The sequence below is a fragment of the Pleurodeles waltl genome, chromosome 11, assembly GCF_031143425.1.
Source record: "Pleurodeles waltl isolate 20211129_DDA chromosome 11, aPleWal1.hap1.20221129, whole genome shotgun sequence".
NCBI lineage: Eukaryota > Metazoa > Chordata > Amphibia > Caudata > Salamandridae > Pleurodeles > Pleurodeles waltl.
Genome location: NC_090450.1, coordinates 916,101,138 through 916,126,927, shown reverse-complemented (window position 1 = coordinate 916,126,927; position 25,790 = coordinate 916,101,138). Strand labels below are relative to the sequence as shown.

General features: G+C 43.7%; 1 long non-coding RNA gene across 1 annotated transcript in view; it reads right to left on the bottom strand.

Annotated features, from left to right (window-relative positions):
• Nucleotides 1–1,208: 1,208 nt before the first annotated feature.
• The window catches only part of LOC138266286 (uncharacterized), a 41,397-nt gene continuing 16,815 nt past the window's right edge, over nucleotides 1,209–25,790 (bottom strand). Inside the window, exons 4-5 of the long non-coding RNA XR_011199491.1 lie at nucleotides 12,041–12,220; nucleotides 1,209–4,329 (exon numbers count right to left, since the gene is read on the bottom strand). This is a non-coding gene — a long non-coding RNA (uncharacterized lncRNA). The remainder of the gene's footprint in view (nucleotides 4,330–12,040; nucleotides 12,221–25,790) is intronic.

Sequence of the window (25,790 nt, the reverse complement as noted above, 5' to 3'; positions counted from 1 at the left end):
AAACTGCAGTCTCACCCCTCACCGCTACCATTCACCAAATGCCAGTGCTCAGGAAGACTAATCTTCATCTCCTAAACAAAAGGCCTCATGGAATTTCTAAAGGTATTCCAGCCTCTCTCTCCTTACTTCAGTACTTAGGTCTCTTCCCTCCTCCTCCCTCCAGTTACAAGAATCCAGGCAATACACTTCCTCTGTCAGGGAAGCTGTCCTCACCCTATCCTGTGCCAAGCGAAATAGATCCCATTTTGCTTTGGTAATTAATACTGTGAGGCAAACCTTTAAGGTAAGCATCAGACGACATCTGTTCCAGCATTTACAGAATCTGATTTTATATTTTTATTGGATGTTTGCTTTATTCAACCCTATACGTTCTCTCACATTGCTTTGATAATGAAGTTACTGCTTCATTCAAACCCAGTCTAAAGCTCTCAATATTTCCCTGCTTATGTGTCCAGCGATTCCCTTACACTTTCAATCCCTAAGCTGTCCTTGCTTAAGTGGTGGCCTAGCAGTAACTTAGCAGTAGACAGACAGACAGAACTATTTCAAATGTAAATAATGTTGATTCTCTCTACATTTTTGCATCCTCAGAGTGCATACTACCTCAAGTATAATCCTTGGCTCTAAAAGCCTGCATGTAAATTTTGGACTTAATTCAAAACTTCTATTTGTCATTTCTCCTTTTTCTATGAATGGCCCTCATCCTACTTCCCATTCTCTACATAACCCTCTGTTTGAGCACAGCTTATTCTAAATCATGTGCATGTGCATGTTTGTCTTAATCTATGTTATTGTATTTCTGCATAATTGCCCAAAGTGCCCACACCTGATCTCAACGATCACAAACTGTCCTTTAAAAATCATCCCCTTCAACCTACCCATACCTATTCTCCTCTAGGTTATCTACTAAGCCAACCAACCATCTGCATTCCTTCACACACTCCCCACTAATGAGCACACCCACCTCCAATCCACCACAAAGGCACTAGAGTAAATGGATGGGATAGTCTCCATGAGGGCACAAGACTAGTCCCAGTAAGCATCAATAACCACTGGTTAACATTTAACCTTGATTTCCACAACAGCTTGCTCCTTGCATAGAGCGCATCAGCGCCTCATTAAGGAAGTAAGCACTGTATAAATGCAATTACAGTATAATAAAATATAATGCAATACAGTTTAAATAAAGACAAAGGAGACAATATTATGTAGTCTCCCTTCCAGCTGTTTATTTATATAGCACATTCAAAGTAAAACTATACACCACATAATTCTGGTCTTCTGGGCAGGAAGTAAATAACAAAAACATCATACACTATAAATAGATGTAGTCTCTAATATACTTTCTCTTTTCTTGATCACTAATGTTTTTACAATCCGTTAAAACAAATGAAAGAACAGTACAAAAATCCAAGATGTAACCACAGAACATCTTTGTCTGGCTTTCATTGATTAAATAAAAGCTCTCCCTCCAAGAGGAAGTCCTCCTCTCCAACAGGGTTCAATCTACGGCTCATGCTGCTGTCTGATTAGTTGAGACCAGCACTATCAAGAATCAGAAGAACTTATTACCACGCTGCCGAAAGGGTGGGATGTATCACTCACAAGAGGTGGGTAATAATCATCATCTTTTGGCTTTAATCAGGGGCGGCTCCTCCATTAGGGCAGAGAAACGTCGTCTCACTGCCAGCAGCGGCAGCTGCAAAAACTTTACAAGAAAACGATAATAAACTATGGACCAGATGTATCAAAGGGTTTTACCCATTCTGTGTCTATGGGAAAATGTGTTCATACATATGGCCCTATGTTTATTATTGTTTTCTTGTAAAGGGGTGGGGCCACGGGGATGACGAGCAGTGAGGGGGAGTGTGCATGTGTGTTTGGCCGACTGTCTTGGGCCAACCTAACACACAAGCGCAGTAGGCTCTCTCCATTCCAGCAACACAGTTGCTGGACTGAGAGAGCATGCACAGGCTCCCAGTCTGCCTGGGAGCGTCCTGGCTGGGGGCCCCCAGCCAATCGTAATGCTGCTCTGAGCAGCATCAGGATTGACTGCAGGGCAGGTTGGGAGCCTGTGCCTGCAGCAGAGAAGCGGATGGAGCAGTGCGGCGGCGGCGATCAAGGTAAGTGTTTATTTTTGTTTTTATTCATTTAATTTTTATTCCTCCCCCGCGCCGCCCCTTCTGACTTTTATACAATCAGAATTCTACTTCACAAGGTAGGTAGGAGAATATGCATTTTTTTACAAGACTGGAGGCTCTAATATGCATATCTACTACTGTGATGCCAGCATATTGATTTGGTTTACATAAAAATGTCTTAAATGTATGGATGTTAAACCAATCTGCGGACTTAAGAATGCCCTTCAGCCTAGATCCAGACCAAAAGACTTTCGAAGCTATAGCCCACAGGCACAATGAGCCTCTGAAACATCCTGTATCCATCCATGTCAAAGCTATTATCCCATTAACCCATTTACCTAGAGTTGCTGACCTGTGGTCCGGGGGCTCCTGGGGGTCCACAAAGCCCCCTGAGGGGGTCCACGACTGCTTTAGAATACTAAATATTATAAACAGATTAGGTCCCCAGCTTTCAGTAATGACTTAGTAGGGGGTCTCTGGATTCCAATAATGATTCTGTGGGGGTCTGCGGGTACCAGTAATGATAAAGTGGGGGTACACAGAAGTCAAAAGGTTGAGAACTACTGGTTTACGCAAAGGGCCTAATAACCATGGGACAGACATACTCAGGTTCTCTGTCCTCTGTTCCGTCTGCTTGAGGCATCTCACCCCACAGGATGCAAAGAAAATGATGGAAACTCTATAGCAATGGATGTATTTTTAGTCTGCTTTGTGATAGCAAAGTGGACCCCTACTGGGAGAAAAATGCATCAATTAAATATTTAAAGATCTAACATCTGGCCCTCTCTTGAATCACATCAAACGTAACATAACCAACTTGGGGAATAACCATTTATATGAAAGCTTGTACCTTGTTAGAGGAGGATATGAATATCTAATTCTCTTTAACAACCTACATACTAACGGGTGTTCCCTTCAATCTGTTGGTGCCCAATTGATACTTCTGTCCTTCATCCATTAATAATCCTATAGGATTTCTGACCAGCAGTCAAAGGAGCTAAAATATTAAAACACCTTGACATCTGACAGAACGGGATCAATCCCCTCTCCTACACACCAGCTACTTCGAACATCCCAGGCTGATTTATCAGCTCTAATTGTACTGTGTACCCAGGAAGCCTTGATACAGCTAGACGCTTATTCCAAAAGTTCAAGCACATCTGTAAGTGACCTGAAAAATTTGAAAAGACCAGACCCGTGTTGCCATCCAGAGCAAGACCATGATATTGTCTGTGAGGGTTGCTCAATAACTATGGAACGTCAGACAGTAAAACTGGACAGTTGGGTTATCCCTACAGAAGGGAGGATACCAAGCTTGCACCTTCAAAAGGGGAGGTATCAAGGCACATTTGGCAGATTGTCTCTAAATCTGTGCCACACACCTGTGACAGAAGGTGAAAAAGTGTAGTAACATCCACTAGACCAATCCTGAAGAAATATATCTGTTTCTAATGCTTCTGGATCTGCTTTCCAACTGAAGTACCGCTGTAACTGAGTTGTCAACTTGGATACTAGATCTGGGGACGAAGGAAAAATTGTTTTACTGTTCTAGGTGTCTATGTGACTTAACCACCAGTTTATCTCTTTTCTCACCTCTATATCTAATGGAATAATCTCAGAATTCTTTAAGCCTCTTTGTAAGCGTCTTGTCTTTAGGCATTGGAGAGCCCTGTGAAAAAAGGTCCTAGAATGATTGCTAATTCTATGGCTTATTTCACCTGTTTCAATAAAAGATTTTTCTCCTGGCCTAGAAATATCATGTTGTCAAGTTATGACATTATTCTCGGTCCCTGGGCTCTGAGAGACACTGCTGATGGTTATAACAGCATGGTAAAACACCAAGGAGCAGAGGACGCATCAAATGGCAACGACATGAAACTGAATGCCTGTCCCTGTCACAGCAACTATTAGCGTAGCCACTCATCCGAAAACCACTATGAAAATCTGCCAAAATCCTTCTGAAGAACCTCTCACCACTTGTTAACAAATTCACGAGTGTTGGCAGATGCCCCAAAAGGGGAAGTGGGATAGGGGAAGAGAGAGAGAGAGAGAGAGAGAGAGAGAGAGAGAGAGAAGGAGAGAGACATTGGCTCCCTGATCCATGTTTTCCCTGGTGTTGCGAAGAGAACGTTCCACCACTGCTGGATACTGTTGAAAAGAGGCTTCCGGGTCTCTCTAACTCAGGAATCTAGGTGGGAGAACAAGAAACAGATCATGATCTTTCCACAACTCTTTACATGTACACACAACTAGTATGCTGGTATTACATGGGAAACCCACCTTAATGCTTTTGGATCAGTCATACCAGTTAACTAATAAATGGTTCAAGTCCGAAACTGTTTTCTTTTCCCAGTCTAAAGTTCTACAATAATACTACATTCACATATGGTCTTTGTCTAGAAATTCCACTACTGAAGTGTTTGCATTTGGTTGAGCTCTTTTGGGAGAGTCTTAAAATTGTACCAAGAGGGTAAAATGTTATTAAAAAGTCTTAAGCATTCACTTGCTGCTTTGATGGACGGGCGCTGCCATGCTATTGTTGTCCAGAATGGTCTTAGCTTACTCTTGTTCTTGTCTTTTTGTTCTTTCATGAGAAGAATCAGGAAACCGACTCGCCGGAGGAGGACGCTTGGTTTGAGGACCAATACTGAAGGGAGACATGATACAGGTAAGTAGGAAAGGGAGCACAGTCCTATACTCTTGAAGGACAAATGAAGCCAAGCAGGTTCCAAAGCATAAAAAGCCTTCATACGGGGGTAAGACCCTTCTGGAGTCCATTCCCAAGGCAGGGGAGGCCTTTACTTTATTGGGAAGGTCAGACGGCTGGGGAAAAGAAGCAACAAGTTGGGTGATGCCACAAGGGGTCTTGGGGGAGCCCACAGGGATGACATGGTTCAACAGGGGGCTGCAGGGGAGATGGCACACTGGGCAGGAGGTGTCATAGGTAGGGGGTTCAACAACCACAGTATATATTTCGTGTGATGTTCAAAAACTGGACCTGTTAGATAGGTGTCCTTCAAATCTCTGTGTATCATCCAAGCCCCTGGATGGAGAATATCTTTAAGACAGATTGTTGTCTCTATTTTGAAGTGCTGGTAAATAACAAACAGGTTGAGATCTTTTAGGTTTATTATCAGTTGGAGTAGGATCTGAAATAGGCTGAACAGCTGCCTCAGAGACAAGCCAGCTTTATCTAAATAAGCAAAAGCTTGAACATAATGTTCAGTTTCTCCAATAAAGGCATCATCAAACAGAGATCCCTGGTTGTTCAGTCCAACATCAGAACCTGGATGCTCACCCCAGCTTTGAGAAGATCTTAATAGAAGTCCCTTAGATCAACATTTGTGTTTCTCAAAATACACACAGCCCTTTGGGCCCAGTTAGAAATTACCCTTGGGTCAAAAGGTTCACCTGTGTTATTAGCCTTCGCTGCCAGACACACTATCTTTGTGACTGAACTGAGGGTATCCCACATCTTGTCCTGGCATGAAGACCAAGCTCTGTTCACATTCTTTCTATGATCCTTTTTCCCTCTACTCAAAAACATGACAATTTATGGATCGAGAACAGGTGTCATGGCTGCTGTATCTGCAATAATTGGCCTAGGGCATTCCTCCCTCATCTTGGACCTGGTGGCTCTGCCAATAAATTCCTAATCCTGGATTTAATATACCCATCCACAAAAGGTGGGAAGATCCATTCAGGAGAGTTTGGGTGTGGCACCAAATCTGGGTCAAATATGGGACTGGCTCCTGCATCCAAAATTTCAGTTGGTGGTCCGTCAACTGTTTAGAAATATTACTGGCATCATCATCATTGGCATAATTACGGGATGTGTAGTTTTACTCTGAATGTGCTATATAAAAAATAGCAAGAACATAGAGTTCGTAACAGAGCCAACCATCCTGTTATAAAATTATGTCTTTACAAAACTTGATGGAGTAACAAGACTGGTCTTTGCTTCCTTCATGTATTTGCCTGCAATTTCATTTGGAGATTGTGGGGAAAATTGTTCAACATCTGCTATTTTTTCCTCATTGGAGAATAATGGGAAAAAGTCCACTATGTCAGTGTAAAATCAATATTAATGTATTTGTGACCATTTGAAATAGTGATTATTAATGGCACCAGTGATTCATTACCCCTCATGTGATCCTCCTCGTCCCAGTCCTAACCAAAGAGGTTTGATACCCCCTGACAGCGATAGCACAGAAGTCCCTTTTTTGTTTTTACACACTTTTTATTTATTTTTATTTTTATAATGACTCCTCCCTGCCTCCTCCTGTTTTGTTTCCTGTTGGTTCAGGTAAGTGCAGCTGTCTGCTTCTTTGTTGATTATGTTTTATTGGTCTTTGTGATGTTTGCTTTGCTACTTACTTTTTTCATCACACGTGGTGCGTATTAGGCTGCCTTGGCTGGAGCAGGGGGCAGTGATTTCTCCGCTAATAATACAGGTCCCCTGCTCATGTGCTGAGCTGGAGCACAGGACTGCGCTTGCATTGAGGAGCAGTTGTTTGGGGAGAAGCGTGCCAACTTCTCTGTCTAAGGAGACGCAGCTGACAGAGCTTGATTCCTTCATGAGGCAACCGAGTTCTCGCAAGATAAGACCCAGGAGCCTAGTAATGCGTATAGGAGGAATCACACACATTGCTAGAAAGCGTTGCTGTGCTTCATGGTGCCAGTTTCTGGTTTCAATTTCTGGTGAACGGAGCCTGTATTGTGCAGAAGATCTTGTGGGTTTTGCACTCAGCAGCACCTTCCATTTTGCTGCCATGGGTAAACATTTGGAGAAGGCCAAACATATTTAGTCTCCTGAGCAGCAGGAGCCTGAAGAACCGTTACATATTTCTAGGACTGACTTGCAGTCCTTGATTAAGGAAGCTGTGTATTCCGCTCTGCAGGAAAAAGAGGTCCCTGCAATGCTCCAAAGGATGGAGGATGAGGCCAATGAGACTGATGACTGTAAAGGCAGATATGTTCAGTCTGAACAATTGAGGGAGGTCTTGTCTCTTATAAGGGACTAACTGGGGTTCAAGGCCCCGGCTCTTGAAGACAATGAGTTTCTGGCATAGTATAATACTGTGAAGGTGGACTGTTTGTCCTTTCATGAGATCATTAAGGGGGTTATTACAACTTTGGAGGAGGTGTTAATCCGTGCCAAAAGTGACGGTAAAGTGACAGATATACCACCAGCCGTATTACGAGTCCATTATATCCTATGGAACTCGTAATACGGCTGGTGGTATATCCGTCACATTTGGGACGGATTAACACCTCCTCCAAAGTTGTAATAACCCCCTATGTCTCTACTCCTTAAGGAATGGAAGTACATGGACAAATCTACAATTCCTCGCTTTCTCCATAAAAAGTATTTATTGGAGGATTTTGAGGAACTTTTTCCTCAAGCACCTAAGGTTAATACTATTTTGGCATCCATGTCGTCTTCTTCTGACTTGACCTCCGAGGATGCTGTCCTTCCGGACCATGTGTATAAGAAAGTGGAATCGGCCGTGAACCGGGCATATGCTGCATCTAATTATGGCATTCATACTAACACTTATGTGGCATATGCCACGCAAGCCCTTTTGAAGGTCATTTCATTCTTTATTTGATGGCATTCAGGCTCAAGATGATCCTTCTGAATTGTTGGCAGATATGGAACTGTTGTCCCAGTTTTTGTCTGATACAGTCTTTGATGGTCTTTGTGCCTTGACTTTTGCTGCTGGTGCTTCCATTGCAGGTTGGTGGTCATTGCAGTTGAAGTGTTGGAAATTGGATGCTGGTCAACGCTCCTTGATTTGTAAGTTACCATTTTTGAGTCAGAAGTTGTTTGGTCCAGAACTCCATGAAATGGTTGAAAAGGCAGCAGAGGAGAAGAAGATTCTGCTGACTTTTGAACCTGTGTCTGATAAGAAGCAATTTGGTTTCCGTAAAGGAGTTTTCCAGGGCAATGAATGCCATCCCCTTCAAGGTAGGGCCTGTGGTCGGGGGGGCCTTCTACAATAAATCCTGTCCCTCTTCCTCCACTGTCTCTTCTCTCCAACAGCCAATTTGACTATATGGCAGTAGGAGGTCGCCTGAGAGTCTTTCTTCACCAGTGGAAGCATGCCGTGACAGATGCCTGGGTCCTTTACGTAGTAGAACATGGCTATCAGATTCCCTTCAAAGATCTGTCTCCTCCTCCATGTTTCAGGCCTACTGTTTCTCCAAAGGATCGTGGTCAGTTGCAGAGTATCCAGGTGGGGTTTGAGTTATTACCTCAGGAAAGAGTAATTGTTCCAGTAACGAACGCTCAACACGGTTTGGGGTTTTACTCCCGTCTGTTTTTGATTCGAAAGTCAGACGGGTCATTACGGCCCATTCTCAATCTCCGTTCTCTGATCAAGTTAGTGCTAGTCAAACATTCTCAGATAGTGTCCTTGCAGTCAATCATTCCTCTCCTCATAAAGAAGGACCATCTGGCAACTCGGGACCTCCAAGGTGCTTACTTTCATGTGCCAGTTCATGTAGAGAATCAGTCATTCCTGAGGTTCATGGTCCTCAGACTGCATTTTCAGTTTCAGGCCCTTCCTTTCGGCCTGGCTACTTCACCCAGAGTCTTCACAAACGTACTGGCATCTTTTGTTGCTTTTTTGTGTTTAAAAGATGTTGTGCTTTATCCATATGTGGATGACTGATTATTAAGGGCTCCATCTCTTTTGAAGGCTCAGCGGGATGTGGAGCTGATGCTGGGGGTACTGGATGATTTTGGCCTCTTGTTGAACCGTCCGAACTCTCACCTGACTCCTTCCCAAGTGAAGATATTCACCGGCGCTCGCGAGGACACTCAGCTCGGAGCAGCATTTCTTCCGAAGGTCAGGTTTCTGTGTCTCCAGGGGGCTGTGACAAACCTGCTCTCTCACTCACACAGTTCTGCAAGATGTTGGTTGAGGGTGCAAGGGCTGTTGGCGGCTTCTAATGCAATGGTTCCGTGGGTGAGGTTTTATTTGCAGCCAATTGTGACTCACATTCACAGACATTTGGATCGCAGGTCCCGGGACTACAGGTTTGATTCCTCTTTCAGCTCAGGCTTCCCCAGCTCTGTCATGGTGGTTGGTCAGGGACAACTTAGAAAGAGGGGTTTTGTTTCAGCTCCCACCCTCAGTTCTTTTGACAACCAATGCCAGTGAGTGGGGCTGGGGAGGTATTTTGTGTCACCTAGAACAGAGTACGCCTTGGTCTCCTTGGGAGAGTTGCCAATCCTCAAATTGGAGGGAGCTCATGGTTGTGATACAGCATTGCTTGTTTCTCAAGAGACTCTGAAAGCCCTGAATGTGGGGGTCAGGACAGACGACCAAGTGGCAAGGGCCGACATCAACAGGCGAGGGGGCACAAGTTGTGCATCCCTGAATCTGGTTATGGCTCTGATTTGAGCATGGGCAGAGGTATTTGTTCTAGATCTGAAGGCCATGTACATCAAGGGAGAGATACATTTGTGGGTGGACAGTCTCAACTGGAACCGGCCGCCCTCTTTGATGGATTACTTGGCTCGTCCTCTGTTCCTATTAGTGTACTATAGGTTTGGGGTGCCTTGGCTGGATTTGTTTGCCTCTCCAGGGAATGCTCATTGCCTTCAATTCTGCATGGAACTTCTCTCTCCGCAGGCTTGGGTGGTAGATGCTCTCTCGATCCCTTGGCCTTGGGGGTTGTTGTATGCTTTTCCTCTGATTCCTCTCTCGCAGAAGGTGCTGCAGAAGATCCGGGCTGAACAGGAGAAGGTGATTCTCATTGCCCTTTACTAGCTCATCTGTCATTGGTTTACTCTTCTTCTCACAATGGCCAGGGGTCATTTTTCGATTCTTCCTCGCAGCTTCAGTTTCTGATCCTGTCTGGCCAGATGGCATCTCGGTTGTGCCTGACAGCCTGGCTATTGAACGGGTAGGCTTGGTGCACTTGGGTTGTTCCTCAAGGTTGCTCATGAGATTCAGTCTTCTATGAAACAATCTACCCTGAAATCTTATGGTAAGCATTGAAAGCCTTTCTCTTCCTGGTGTCAGTCTTTGTCGGAGAATCCTGCTCGTGTTGATCCATTTAAGAAAAAGGATTTTTTAAGGGATGGTTTTTTTAAATGTTTAACTCCTAGCACTCTTTCAGCACAGTGGGTTGCCAATCAGGCCGTTCGTTCCTTTTCAGATGATTTTTCTACTCCCTTGGTTTTGTGGTTGCTTAAGAGCTTTAGGTTGTAATGGCCACCCGTCCGCAAGCTGGTTCCTTCTTGGGATTTGTCAGTTGTTTTGAGGGGCTTGCAAAGGGCCCGTTTGAATCTTTGGAGATTGCTGGGTTGGTCTGGATGTCTGCCAATGGTGTTTTCCTGGTGGCTATAACCTCGGCTAGACGTTTGGGGGGAGTTGGGTGCCTTGTTGGCTGTTTTTCCCTACCTGACGTTTTTCCCAGATTGGGTAATTCTCAGGCTGGACCCTAAATTCATCCCTAAGGTTTCCTCCTCTTTTCATTTCTCTCAGGAAGTGATATTGACGGTTTTTCCTGATTCCTCTTCTTCTCTTCCTTCTACCCTGGATGTCAGAAGGGCTCTTCTGATTTATTTAGATCGTACTATGCCATTTTGTGTTTCTCAATCCTTATTTGTGGCTTATGGTTCAGTTTCCAGGGGCCAGAAGATCTCTACCCAGACTCTTAGTAGGTGGGTGAGGCAGACAATTTCACAGGCTTATGCTGCAGTGGGGGAGTCTCTCCCTGAGGATGTATAGAGGAGGTCTACTAGGGCAGTGTCCACTTCCTGTGTGGAAAAGAGAGGGTTCTCTCTGTTACAAAGTTGCAGGGTGGTCACTTGATCGTCCCCTCGTACTTTCCTTACCCGCTATCGTCTCTCAGTTTGTGTCGATTTTGATGGGCATTTTGGTTCCGCTGTTTCTTTTTTTCTGTGAATGAACGTTTGTATGCAGACCACCTTTTGGTGCTTGCTTGTTTATTTGTGCTGGGTTACTTCCTCATTGGTCGGGACTGGGACAAGGAGGCTCACTTGAGGGGATAATGTCCAGTTACTTACAGGTAATCTTCATTAATCCGATTAGGGATCACCCTCGTCCCAGTTCTCTTCCCTCCCTCCTTCCTGGTTGCTCCTTGTTGGGCACTGCTTGGACACATACAGATGGAGGTGGGGGGAGGAGTCATTATTAAAAAAAAAGGTGTGTAAAAACAAAGGAGGGACTTCTGTGCTACGGCTGGCAGTGAGGTATCAAACCTTGTTGGTTAGGACTGGGACGAGGAGGATCCCTATTCAGGGTAATGAAGATTACTGGTGAGTAACTGAACATTGATGTGCTCCCAGGGTACCTCCACAGTCTTGAGTAGTTTATTCTGTCCTGGCTTTACCTTGGCATTCTGTATTGATAATGGTAACAAGAAAACTGCAAGAAACTTAAAACAAGTGATAATAAAAACAGAACTGAATGAATTCCTGCTGGAGGGTTGTCACTTGGGTTCATGTCATGAGGGCATATAAACGCAGCATTTGTACCGGTACCGTTCACTTGAATTAAACAAAGCCACCTCTTGCTAATGGAAATGAAGAACACCTGCTTCTGATTCGTTGCAACCAAATACACAGTTTTAGTAACAAAAACATGGCCCAAACTAAAAGAAAGATCGCGATACAGCAAGACATTTCCCCTCCAGCGATGAGTGGATGAAGAACAACTAAACCCCGACTTTAGACGAGACAGAATCCAAGCAAAAGCATTGTGCCAAAAACTGATATGCTTTAGACAACCCTTCAACTGTTCCACTAGGCTTAACACCTCGCCTACACCCATCTATCCAATGTTCATAACCTGTTAAAGCATTCCGCTGCCATTTTTCTAAGAACATAAGAGGGAGTGCTGTGTGCAATGCTTCCTTACCAGTGTGTGAAGTCCCGGAGATGTGGCATCCCACAGGTCCTTTCCTGCTGTGCAGCATCTGTGTATCCCCATCACAGGAACCTCTGATCCACCACACAGCTGCAGGGATTACTGACCAAGTGCACCTCCTCCCAGTGACCTGCGTTTGTTTTCAGCTGCATCAGGTTTGCTCTAGGGATCCTGCCAAGTTCAAAAAGAACAAATGAGTGCAGCAGGCGAGCTCCAAACTTTAAGTAAAAACATGCATAAATGTACCCCTTACAATATAGAGTTTCTTCCAAGTCCTCTTTACGTTAACTATTGATGCACTCGGCCAATTCAATCCAGGTATTAACTTGGCAAAGACCATCAAGGATTCCTTCATGTCCGAAAGCAACCATTTAATTCCCAACTTGGATGAAAATTCCAGCCTAGGTGAATCACTAACACATGGAGGTGCTCTGATGCTACACCAAGCGAGAAACCATTGGGGTGTGCTCTGCTCAGCTCGTCCGTGGTCTCCTGAGCCATTGTACTACTTGTGGCAGCCCAAGCTGCTCTTCCATTTGGTGAAGCGAGACCTCTGCTTTGCTTTGCTAATGCACAGCTGTCTGACGACCCACACAGACAACGCCTTGCCCATCTAATACCCTACGAAAGAGAAGGAAAGGAAAACGTAAGTGGGAGCTGCATGGGCTAGAACATGAAAAGATCTAATCCCAGGCAAGCCAATATTGCTAAGTTTGGCAGGAGACTCGTGATTTTTTAAGCCAAAAATAGCTTTAATTTTGTTACCTTACCTTTAAAACTTTGATGCAAAAGCGGCGCAAACTTACAAAATACAGTTGTATTTTGTAAGTTTGCGTCACTTTTGCGTAAAAAATGACGCAAATGCGGCGCTAAAAAAGTATAAATATGGGCCAATGTGTCCTGAACCACTGGCCTCCAGCCAATCCCTATCAAAAGTCAGTCTCATGGCAGTCTGCAACTGATACCTCTTAACTGAGGACATTAATATCACATAATTAATCTTTAGGTAGTGATAGGGCAATACTTTCCCTGAAGGCTTGATTAACAAATATGACTGAAGTGGGCACATGGGGCAAAAATTGCGCTGCTCAAATATGACAAATTTACCCGTTTGCTTACAACACCTTTATCGGGGTTTGATCTCCTCGGCTTCACATTCAAAATGTCTTTGCTAATAGCTACCTGTCTCTAACACAGCTCCTGCCATGCACACAAGTTTTAGTAGGATACTAGTGAGCCCACTCTAAATTCACCAAAAAGGGCTAACTCAAAATCTTTGTAACACATCGATTAAATTCAAACATACAAACCGTAGGCAGCTCTTTCTATAGGAATTCCAGGACCCAAAATTGAATAGGGAGTCTTGTGTGCTGATAAGGACCAAACAATCAAGCCAAGAGTCCATAGCCAGATTCACGAAGCGACTTTTTGTGATGTCGATCAATCCTGCCAATTTTGCCTTGTGATTATCGCCTATAAGTGAGCTCCTGCCCACCACCTCGACTTTTAACTTAGGCAGGCCCTGCAAACTGATCCTTTGCAATGGTACTTCTGACTTCATTTGCTTCCTTTTGCTTGTCTGGAAATGAGCTAACACTACTTAATAAGGGTGGATGCCCACCCCTGAATTACAGTGAATAGGGTGAATCAAAAATAAACTGACCAATCAGGGTCTTGCCTGCCAACTTACATGAATGGCACAAACAAGGAGCAGGAGTGAAGATCTCACCTCCCACGTGGTTTCTTTGTCCCTCGGCAGAGCTAACCTCATGCCATAAAGACCCTCCTTGCATGTTGAGACCTCGCCTTTTCAGTCCTATGTTTCTAGTAGGCAACATAGGCTACGGTGTTCAGGAGTTGTAGAGATGATTGTTTCTATTTAAATAATTTAATAGACACAGCTGGTGAAAACCAAATTGTAACAAAAAAGCCAGGCACTACAAATATGATATCCAGATGCCATGAGCTACATGACAACTCTGTGTTGTCGTGTTGTGTTTTGCCAAAGTCTAAATAGCAACTACACATTCTAGCAACAAGTTAAGGTTGCTATTTTCTGCCAAAAGCTCCAGCATGTTCAACCGGCTGTGGTCAGATTGCAACTTATTTCTCAAAGGTAAGGTGACTATTATGAGGACACAACTTTTAACGTCCTTGACTTTCCTTTTATAAACTATTGTTTTCAGTTGTAATGATCCAGAGATTGCAATTGAATTAAACACAGTTACAAGCATAGGAGTGCAAAGTGGCAGTAAATAAAAGACATGGACTCAACATTATATGCCCTCGTGACATGAAGGCTTAAACAAACCTACCCAGATGTAGTCCATTTGACACTTGCTCAAGCCTCACATTACACACACAGGCACACACTCACTAACGTGTGCACACACACAGAGGCACACCCCATTGCACACCCTGACATTACAAATCAACATCATAACAATTATTCTTATTTTAACATTACCGTTTGACTACTCTGTACATCACAAGACTACCTGACTTCTTGTTCATCTTTACTAAGAAGCTTACACAGACGAGCTACTTCCTCAACATTAATTTCTCTCACATCTGTGCACAGAACATCTGCTTCCTCAACATTAATTTCTCTCACGTGTCCACAGTTTTCTATTGGCACCTCCATGTCCGCACACAACAGCGCTTCCCCTTCCTTAAACTCATCCAAATCTTCTAGTCCATCATCACATCCCTTGTCTCTGCACCCGCTACTCATTCCGCCTGCCATATCATACCACCTTCTATCTTCTCTGGAGTGCTTTCACTTTCCACTATTGATCTCCGTGACTATTTAAAGTCCGAATTTTTGATTTTTCATTTATTGTCAATCGCACCTTAGCCACAGCCTTTACATGCACCCTGTGTGCTGTTAATTTTCTTTGATAGTCTTTCTTTGGCATCACCATAAGGTCACAATATTACATCCACGTTGAATTTTGGTTCAAGATGCTTGATACCTGTTTTCAGTGCATGCACCGACATGCCCTTCATACGAACTGAAAGCAATTATCAGCAACTACCACTCCATGCTATGCTTCCCACTTTACTTTATGTATTGGGAATTTTGAACAGCAGCACATATCACCTTGGCTACTTAAGAGTGGTAAGAAAAAAAGTTAAGGGCAATATATTCCAGCAGGGAGGTGACTGGTCCTTGGTCCAGCATTCCTCAGTTGCTCACCCAGCTGCAGCTAGTGATTAGTTTATCACTGATCTGAATGACTCAATTAAAGTTATAAAAATGTTTCTATCCTCAGCCTTTCGTGTCCAAGATAATATAAAAGGAACAACATTAGTAAAATCACCAGACTAACATGCCTACAAAAGTTAAAAAGGTCATTGGGATGAATCAAGTTGACCTTCGCGGTCAGAAAGAGCATCAGGCAGCTGGAAGCAGTGCCCGGTGACATTATCAGTGCAGATCTCAGTGCTTCCTCCTCTTAGCTCAGTTTTGTATCCTCACTGAGGGAAGCTCCCACCGTCAATGCGATATTTGGAATCTAATCAGCAAACAGGAAGCTCATAATTTTGTCTGCCCTTTACATACCAATCTCAAGTATCTTTTTTGTCAATTTGCCTTCCCCACTTTTCTTTTAAGTTATTCAGAAGAGGGGTGTAAGTGTTGTAGTCAACGACGGAATGTACGGTTGGATCTGTGAACATGGGGCAATATCATCCGTCCATGGGATCAACTTACATGTTCTCTCTTACTTATTTCCTAGTTTCATTTTGCTTATTTACATAGGTTCACTCTTCAAGCAGTATTATTAACTGTCCCTATACAAATGTTTCGTGACAATAGACCCCATAACATCTTCAGAAGATCTTTTTCCAGGGGACATTACCAATGACCTCAATAGGTCAGCCCAACATCTACAAACCAGGTTATTGCTTTTTAAGATGCATATCTCGTTATGGATAAATGTTTGTGGTTATGGGCAGTACTCCAGCTATGGCTGTATCAGCTTCCAGCATTACTGTCTGAGGCCCTTGAGCTCTATAAGCCATTTCCTTCATTTGCTGCCGCTCAGATCTCAAATTTCTCTCTATCAACCGAAGCCCACATTTTTACTACCTACGTAATGGTCCCTCGTACCTTGGCAGTGAAATATTTGTCCAAAGGTTTTAACAAATTGTGAGACATTTGTTTTAGTGAAATCCAAGATTTATATTCAGCTCTCCTGGTTGCAAACTATACAATGTAGCTCCTCGTAGAGCACCTGATTCTCTTTCCCTTTTACCACCTATGGCCAATAAATTGTTTTCAATTGCTTCATGATGACCTAAATTAGTGCACTAGGTTTTATAAAAACAAAAATCACTTGTTAATTCAATGAGACATAATATATGTGTAAAATGCAAATTACCTTTCCCGGTAAAAAGTACAAATTTTATGCAAGGAAAGGCTGAATACTATTTTTATCTTAATCTCTTTGCTACCCTTTCCCTTCTTTCTTTCTGTTAAAGTTTGTTCTTTCCTTTCCCACCAACGGGTGTATGAGATATAGCACATTACGCTGTGTTGATCCTTAAATGTGTCATCCTTCGATTTTTGATATGACTATTTGTCAGTTTTGCGTACATCTACAACATATACCATGCAACGTTTCAACTGTTCTTTTGCATTTTCTTTGTATGTTTCCTTTTTTCATTTTGCTCAATAAAAAGTTTTGAAATAAAAGAAATTGTAAAACAACAGAAAAAGGAAATGACATCCAACACCACAGGAAAGGAAGCATAATGCTTTCGAAAAGTCAGGAAGAAACTAAGGAAGGAACAGCCATGATGGAAAGAAAAAAGAGAAGAGGATGAAAGCCTGAATTGGGCAAGCTCTGGAGTCATCTGAAAAGGCATCAGCAAACCTTCAGGCAGGTGATACCCATTTTGGAGTTGAAAAGAGAAGAAGCAGAAGCCGGAAGCCCAGGAGCGTGAGAGTAAACCAGCCCAGGTGAGGTGAGTGAGTATCCCGGCTCACAGCTGTGGGCTTCGTACAGCATCCTCTGAGCCCCGGGAACAGCAGTTCTTGGGCATCCATGGGGCCGAGAAGCTACAGATGCAACATGGGCAGTGCCTGGGATGCTGGCTCTGGTCTGTTTCACTGGCCAATTAGAGCTTGCTAATAGCCAGAGAGTCGGAAGTTTAGGAACAGTGCTTAATTTGAGCTGGTGGGTGCAGATGGGGCCTCTGGCCAGTGGCGGCCAGCAGCTTTAGGAGGGAAGGGGCGTGTGGGAAGCACACACACACTCATTCTTTCACACACAGACACGCACTCACATCCATTAACAACACTCATAACATTTAAACATGCACACATGCATCAAACATTCATTTTAAACATTTGCACACACTCATTCTTTCACACACACACGCACATCCATTAACAACACTCATACCATTCAAACATACACGCCAAACATTAATTTGAAAACATCACACACACACACTCATTCTTTCACACACGCATGCACGCACGCACATCCATTAACACTCATAACATTCAAACATGCACACACCAAACATTCATTTTAAAAGATCACACACACTCATTCTTTAACACGCACACGCATGCACATCCATTAACAACACTCATAACATTCAAACATGCACGCACGCACCAAACATTCATTTTAAAACATCACACACACTTACCGTCAGCCTCGAGGTCCCAAGAGGGTTGGGACTGCTGCCTTCCCTCATTGGCTGACCTGAGGTCAGCCAATGAGGGAAGGCAGCAGTCCCAGCCTCGTCACAGAGTGGGATGGGGTCAGTGAGACTGCTGACCCCACCCCACTCTGTGACGAAGTGTCACTGATTGACACTCGCCCTGGGCACTTCAGGGCTTAAACTTGAAGGCCCAGGGAGAGTGTCAATTGGTGACAATTTCCTCGTCACCCAGGGGAGGGCCTCGAGGTGCCTTTGCTGAGCCCGAGAGGACACGCCCATAGGAGCTGTGACCTCCTCAGCCCAGCAAAGTTCAGCTCAGGCAGCCAGGAGTCTGCGCATCGCTCCTAAAGGAAGGGCCGCGCCTGCCACTGGCACTCATTTTTGGGGGTACTTATTTTTTCTCATCAGACTTTCATCCAGAGAAAGAGCGAGAAAAATACAAAAGAGGGAAAGAAAGAGAAAGCAGTAAAATAGTAACAAAGGGAAGAAGAACCTGCAGGAGTGAGATGAAGGGGCTGAGGGTGTCTGGAGGTGGATGAAAGAGGAATGATCTGAGGTGAAACCAAGACTTCGCAGCCCTGGCTCCCAGCACCTCCGATATTCATAGTGTCGGCCACAGGCTTCCGACCAAAACTTTGAGCCCCAGAGCCCATTGTTTAACAAATTAAGTACTGTTTGGGAATGCGGTGACGTGCAGAAGGTTTAAGCGTGGGTGTTGATTGGCATGTATTAGGTGAGTAGACTCTTTAGTTTGTAAGGCTTAGTCAGGGTTTTTAGCTACCAAAGAACACGTTTTATTAAAGCAGCTTTTCGCGCATCTAATCGTTTGTCGTGTGTCACACTATTACCGCCACGTTACCTCTTCAGGAGTGTTCACCCATGCTCATCCAATTATTCGTTTTAACACGGATGACAAACCAGGGCGCTGTGGGCCTTCCGCAGTCACGGGTCCAATCTCTGCACGGAACCGCCCGCAGAACCGGATTTTGAGTTTCTGGAATACCCGAAGTAGTCTCCTGACTCCTGTTGGCAGTCATAACAGTACCAGTACTAAACCAGAAGAGGGAGCTAGAATACCAGAAATGTGCATGTAAAATGTGTAGCGATCTTTCGCTTTCTAGTAAACTGTGGTTAATGTTTAATTGTCACTGAGCATATTTTTGGAAAAGTGGCGTAACATTCACGATGATGCACCACTTTTCTAGCGCCCCCTGGTGTCCCCCTAAGCATACTATGTGTGTACCGTATTTACAATACGGCGCACCATGGCGGTGGTGTCCAAATTAGCGTCCTAATTTATTGCGCTGTGGCACTTTGCTGGATTAGCATTTTAAATTATGGCACTGATGCAGCAAAGCACAAGGAGGTCCATTGTGGCAGATTTAAGAGCCCCTTGTGCCACTGAAGCGCCACCGTAGCGTAATTGTTTTCACACTAAGGAGGTGCTAAGGGGGCCTTTTCCCCGCACCATATTTACAAAGTGGCTCAATGCATGCATTGCACCACTTTGCAACCCTTTGCGCCACATTATGCATGCGCCATGCATAATGTATACAAAGGAGGCCTTCCGAGGCAGGAAGGCATGCAAAAATGCCGCAATGAAAGCTACAAGATTTCATAGCGCCATTTTTGGCATCATTTTTAACGCCTGTTAAAAGCAGGTTTTAAAAGGCCTCACCCGTTGTAATCAATGGGCCTCCTTGCACTTTGCTTCACTAGCGTCAACATTTTTGACTCTAGTGGGAAGAAAGTGCCACAATAGCATAAACAATTTTAACACTATTGTTCCTAATACTGCCATGGTGAGCTGTATCATAAATACGGCACACGCATGGTGGCATTAGGGGGGTGCAGGAAAAAGCGCTGCAATGGACGCAGAGCCACTTTTTTTTAATTTGACCCATTGTTTTCAAACGGAGCATCATCTCAAAGCCTGCCTGTGTTACCTTTGTTTATGTTGGCTAAGGGTTGAACAGGAGTGGTTGCCTTCATACAGATCAGGCCAGTCTATTTGGATGCATTCTAATGATGTACAGATTTCAGATACTGACTTTTAAAAGTCTTTCATTGACATGAGCCTCTCCCACTTGTCTCAGATCAGCATTCACAGAGATCATACCTACAGGTGCCTCTTTGATGATGCTCAATAAGAAATTTTCAAATAAACATGCTATTCACTCAGAAGCAACAAAAGCAAACATTTCACAAGTTTTTGGGCAGTGCTTAACTTCTAAAACAAAACGTGCTTGTCTACCCACTGTAGAATGCTAGAATGCCAGGGTTGTCAAATACCAAGGGGCATATTTACAATGTCTCACACCCACCTTGCGCTGCCCTCGCGTCATTTTTTTTTTACGCTAAGGTGGCGTTAAGGAGACCTTTCTCCCACGCCATATTTACAAAGTGGCACAATGCTTGCAGTGCGCCACTTTGTAAATCCTTGTGCCACATTCTGCCTGCGTCAGGCATAATGTATGTTAGGGGGCATTCAGAGGCAGTGAAATTTATAACATTTAACTGCCCCATTTTTTCCATCATTTTTAATGCCTGCCCAGAGCAGGCGTTAAAATGATGCTCGCATTTTAGTCAATGGGCCTCCCTGTGCTTTGTTGAACTAGCGTCAAAAGTTTTGATGCTAGTGCAGCAAAGCACCACAATAGCTTCCCAAATTTTGATGCTATTCTTCTAATGACCACCATGGTGCGTCATATTGTAAACAGGCGCAACCACGGTGTTGTTAGGTGGGGAAGGGTCGACACAAGAAAAGTGGCGTATCGGGACCGATGTGCCACTTTCTTGTACATATGCCCCCTAGATTTGATTGTACTGCATACCTCTTTGTTCCACCACCCTGCGCATCCTGTCTCTTTATCTCACTCTTGCATGCCATTTTTCCACTGTTTTGTGGTCTTTCTCTTGCTTGTTTTTCTCCCTTTTCTTCCTTTTCCTCTCTTGCTTCGGGTCAAAGTCTGATAATGAAAAATACAACCCTGTCCCTACCAATGAGCGATGGTGCTCAGCACCCACAACCTCTGGCACAAATTAAGTACTGTGTGTGGGCCATAGTCCTCAAACCTGTATGCCACTCTGATGCATCAAACAGACTCAGTTGTACTCCATTTCCTTTCTCCAGATGTGGCTGTACTCTTTTAGCCTAATTGCACTGCAATCAAGACAGCTGTAAGCAGGTAAGACACATATTTGCTGTTACAAGCATTTTACTACACATTACGTATTTTAGAAAAAATAAAATATGTATTATCCCTACCATTTGGCCCACTTTCTTCCTATTCTGTTGCTAATAGCCTCCACTACTGAGGTAAAGGGGTTCCTTAAAAATGTGTTTGTTAAAAATTACGACATGGATCACTGGAGGTCAGATAAGCAAAGAAAAGTAGTAATTCTGCAAACATACTAAGAGATGCAGATTTTCAATGTTTTGGAATTTATAAATATTCCTAGTATCATTCATGGAAAGCTGAGCCAGGTGTAGGTTTTCAAGTGTAATATTGGGAAAGTTATGTCGCCCAGCGCTCACATTTCTCCTGGTCATACACGTACCTAGTCCAATTGCATATTTTTCTCCACAGCAAATATATTTTTCCCTGTGCTAAGACCCCTTCTCCTTCATCCTTTCCAAGTCTGGAGGTGGCCACCTTCCCTTTTCAACCATGAAAATGGAGTAAATCCAACTCTTTGCTGGAGTAAAACTCTAAGCATTTCTGGGGTGGAAAGAGGTCGAAATCAGAGTTTGTGAATGCCAACAAACTCACAAGTTTATAGGCATTCACAAATTTTAAAGGCAAACCACACTTTGATCTACATATTCACTATCCCTTCAGTGGGAGTTCCTTCTGTGGAATCGTCCACAGTCAGGGAGGAGAAATCTGCATCAGGCCTACTTTACGCCTGTCAGGATTCCTTCTGTGAATTCCTAACAAGTGTAGATTGAGCCATTTTCGGCTATAAATACAGAGCCATGAGTCAAGGAAGAGTCGGACACAGTGTAATGAAAACTACAAGTAAGTAATTCAGGCATTTGGTCTAGGGCCATTAGCTACTACACTCCATCAGCGTGTGCTCTTGGGTGAAGTTTAACAAAGCATAAGTTTTCTGTTCTTTCACTTTTGCTACACAAGTGCCGCTGCTTAATTGGTTTTGGAAACAGGACAACTGAAGGAGGTTGTCCTAAATTCTTGGCTTCCCTCAGGTGATGTGATAAAAATAGAATCGACCTGAAAAATAATACACGGTCAACATTGTCCTTTAATTCACACTACACATTGTCCTTTTTGCAGTCAGTATGGGAAATGGAATAAAGAATGTAGTATATATTTTATTCTATTGTGTGCCAACGAAATGTAAGGTAGTGTGAAAGTAGGGAAATTGAATATTTCCTAGGAGGCCGGTGTCTACAATACGACAGGTTACGTTTCATTCTTGTGAAAAAGCATAGATGAATGTCCTCTACATTTTAGAATAAACACGGCATATAAATGTGAAACACCAGAAATTCAATAGGAGTTTAAAAAAAACACCATTACAACTTTTAGAAGCTGAATTAATAATGACCAGAAAATATTTTCTGTCCCATATGTAGATCACTAATTTGCATTTGGGTATTTGGTAGACATCTTGGTTATGTGGTATTATTACCAGCTGACCCACTGCACAGTGAGAAGCTGAGTAGACTACAGCCATGAATTCAAGGCTTTCCTAATCTAATCTTAATTAATCATATCCTACGGCAATTATCACTAGTGGATACTATAATGGTGGGTGAATTTATTAGACAGAAGTGTAGTGTTTTCTGAAGGGGGGAGTCTTGAGATCCTTTCTTAATTAAAAGTGGGATAGATCAGTTCCTATGTTGATGGCGATGTTCCAAGATCATAAGAGCTAGGATGGTGAAAGTATGTCTTCTGTTTTTCGTCTTTGCAGTCTTTTATTTCCAGTCTGGTGATGCCTTGGCGTGTATTAACGCACTGCATGCAATAGGTGGTTACTTTCTCAGCCAGGTACGTCAAAGAGGCTTTTCTGGTGGCCTTGTATGTGATGCAGCTGTTGCTGAAGGGGGTTTGGACAGTGAGCCAGGTTAGCTCCTACAGGATAGGGGTGATATAGTCAAACCTCCTCAGGACTTTAATGAGACTTGCTACAGTCTGTAGGATATCTCTCGGGTGGCCAGTGAGGTGTCGGGAGACTGTGGAGATGGGAACTGCCTACGTCAAGGTAGGAGAGGACTAGATCTTGACCTGTTCCAGGTGACAAAGGACTACATTTTACTCAAGAAACCATAAAACTAAATCCAGAATAAATGATGCTTAACAATGTTAATGGATGTTAAATTAAAGAAATTACTGTCTGATGACTGGTGTGTCTGGGGAAGCCTTCTTGTGAAAAGGTCTCCCAGTGTTATCTGAGCCACAATTCGTACTCCTACTTAGTTCCTTTCACTTCAGAGGATAGCTCGTAGTTGGTCGCTATTGCATTTCTGTGTAAATAAACCTTTATAGGGAAGCAAATAAATACATTTTAAAACTGTGACAAGTACTGAGTATAATTTTTATGTATTCATTTTGTCTTGTAGATACTTTTTAGTTATGGATATCGACCTGATGAGGACCTGTGGTCTAATTAGCCACTCTGGGTGGGAACGTTGACTATAACTGAAGTGGGAATAGTTGAGGTCAACACAGACGGTTCTGGATGTTTCATTATCAATCAGAAGTTTTTTCTAATGAGCCACTATTTTTGCTCTAATTTATGTGCCCAGGCTCAGTTCCGACTAAAGGGTAGACCTGTTTATTCACATATGGTTCATAATCTACAGCAAAATTAGCTGATCTGCACTATATTGTTCATGATGTTCAGCAAAATAAGATGACCCGCTCTGTGGCTTCCCTTTTAGGATCAGTCCACCAAAACAACATGGGCCTTGCTCTAGAAGTGCCTTTCCAGTACTAAGGAATAAATAGAGGTTATTGCCTAAGACAGGTTTGTAGACATTTATGGTGTTGCGTTTGTAAAAGACTCAACCATTCCTATGCAGAATATGTCTGACTGTGTTCTGAATTAACTATCTATCTATCCATCTATCTATCTATCTATCTATCTATCTATCTATCTATCTATCTATCTATCTATCTATCTATCTATCTAAGGGATAGGTGGAAATATGGCTACGGAGGCTTGATCAGTTTCCGATCGTGGCCTTTATTTGGCTACAAAAACAAAACAGGCAATTTTGCACAGTTATGTCTGAACCACACTGGGATGAAATCGAATGCCTCTGTTATGCTCCTTTTAAAACTTGACCGACTTGATGATTCTGTCTCCCTTCTCTTCCCTTGCAGGGTCCCCTGTTGGATGTCACCGCCAGTCCTCTCAAACAAAAGGAGCACATTCAACGGGGTAAATATTATGTTTTTTACATAGGTGGCATCACTGTCACCATAATACCGGTAGTTCCCTGTGGGGTCTGGTTGGTGGTAAAGAGAGGGAAAATGGTGTTTAAGAATCAAGGATAGGTTTATAACATCAAGAGGAAGGAGGCTATATGCACTAAGTGTCGTAAAGGGGCAAGTAAAAAAATGATCTGAAATAAAAATAGTAGTGTAGTGAAACTCTGTATAAATTTAGAATACCCTGTTAACATAAATGTCTCCTTATCTTCAGGTCGCACACTACACCTCTTGTTTCTACTCTCACCCTTGTGTGCACGTCTATTGTGCCCCCATTCCCCCACTCACCACGCTAGCCACAATTCTGCAGAGTTGTTGTGGGCTCTGGCGCTTCAACTGGGTTCATCCACCAGTCCTCACACCAGGTTTCCGTCACCTCTTCTGACTCTGCCTCTGCCCCGGCTTCCTCTTCCTGGCAGTGGCCCGTGTGATTCTCCTTCTCTTCCTCACCCTCGTTGTCGGCTCGGGGTGCTGCTTCCTCTCCTCAGTCCCGGCTGGGCTCCTCGTTCCTGTGGAGTTTCCGCTCCATGTCCCTCTCCAGACACAGCTTCTCCTGCTGCAGTCCAGGGGGTGGGTACCCCCCTCCGGCTGACCTGATCCACCTTTAATGTGCCCAAATCCCCCCTGCTTCTCCTGAAAGGTGAAGTCCTCCGTTCCTGTTGGTGACCTGCTACTAGTTAACTTTCTAGTCTTTACTGTTTTGTCCTTCTTTCCTGTTAGGTGTTCCTGACATTGGGACGCTATGGAAGGGCGATGGGAGATCACGGCTGGACTATCAGATAAGGAGGGGCATGGGAGGGGGTCTCTTCACATAGCTCCACCACTACTTTCTTCCTTAAAAGAAATTATTTCAGTGGATATCTAGACAAAAAGTCTACATTACCGTGTCCTTTTCCTTTTCGACGTTGAGTGCTAAAATGGAAGGGTTGCAATCATAGAAACCAGCATAGTATGTGGGGTTTATTACTTTTATTGTTGGACATTTACTCCAAAGGAGCGTGATCAGTATTTATGGTGAATTCCCAGCTTTCAAGATAATATTGAAGGGCATCTACAGCCCATTTAATGGCTAAAGCCTCCTTTTCCACTGTCACATAATTCTTCTATCGGGGAAATACTTTTCTGCTCAGAAATTAAATAGGTTTCTCATTTACTACCTCATCTTCCTGGGAGAGGACCACACCTAGACCTACCTCAGAGGCATCTGTTTGTAATATAAAGGTGTAACAAGGCAGTACCCCCTCCCGTGACCCCAGAGGACATCCGAGACCATGGGACACTAGACGAGTGCCCCGGAACGACGACGGAGAGCAAGACGCCGATGAATCCCAAAGAGCATGACAGCTTTAAGAGGGATGAGACGAGTGGAGAAGAGAGTGCCGGCCGAAGGAGTGGAGAGGATGATCGGAGAGAGGCGCGAGGAGAAGGGTGAAAGAACGTGTGAAGAAAGAGAGAGGTGCGGAGAAAAACGGACGGGAGAGAAGATGCAGGAGGAAGAAGAGAGGCAAGAAGAAGACCACCGTGAAGATGGGAGAAGGCAAGTGCATCGGAAGGCGAGCCCACTGCCTTCCAACCAATGAAGCCGGGAACCATCG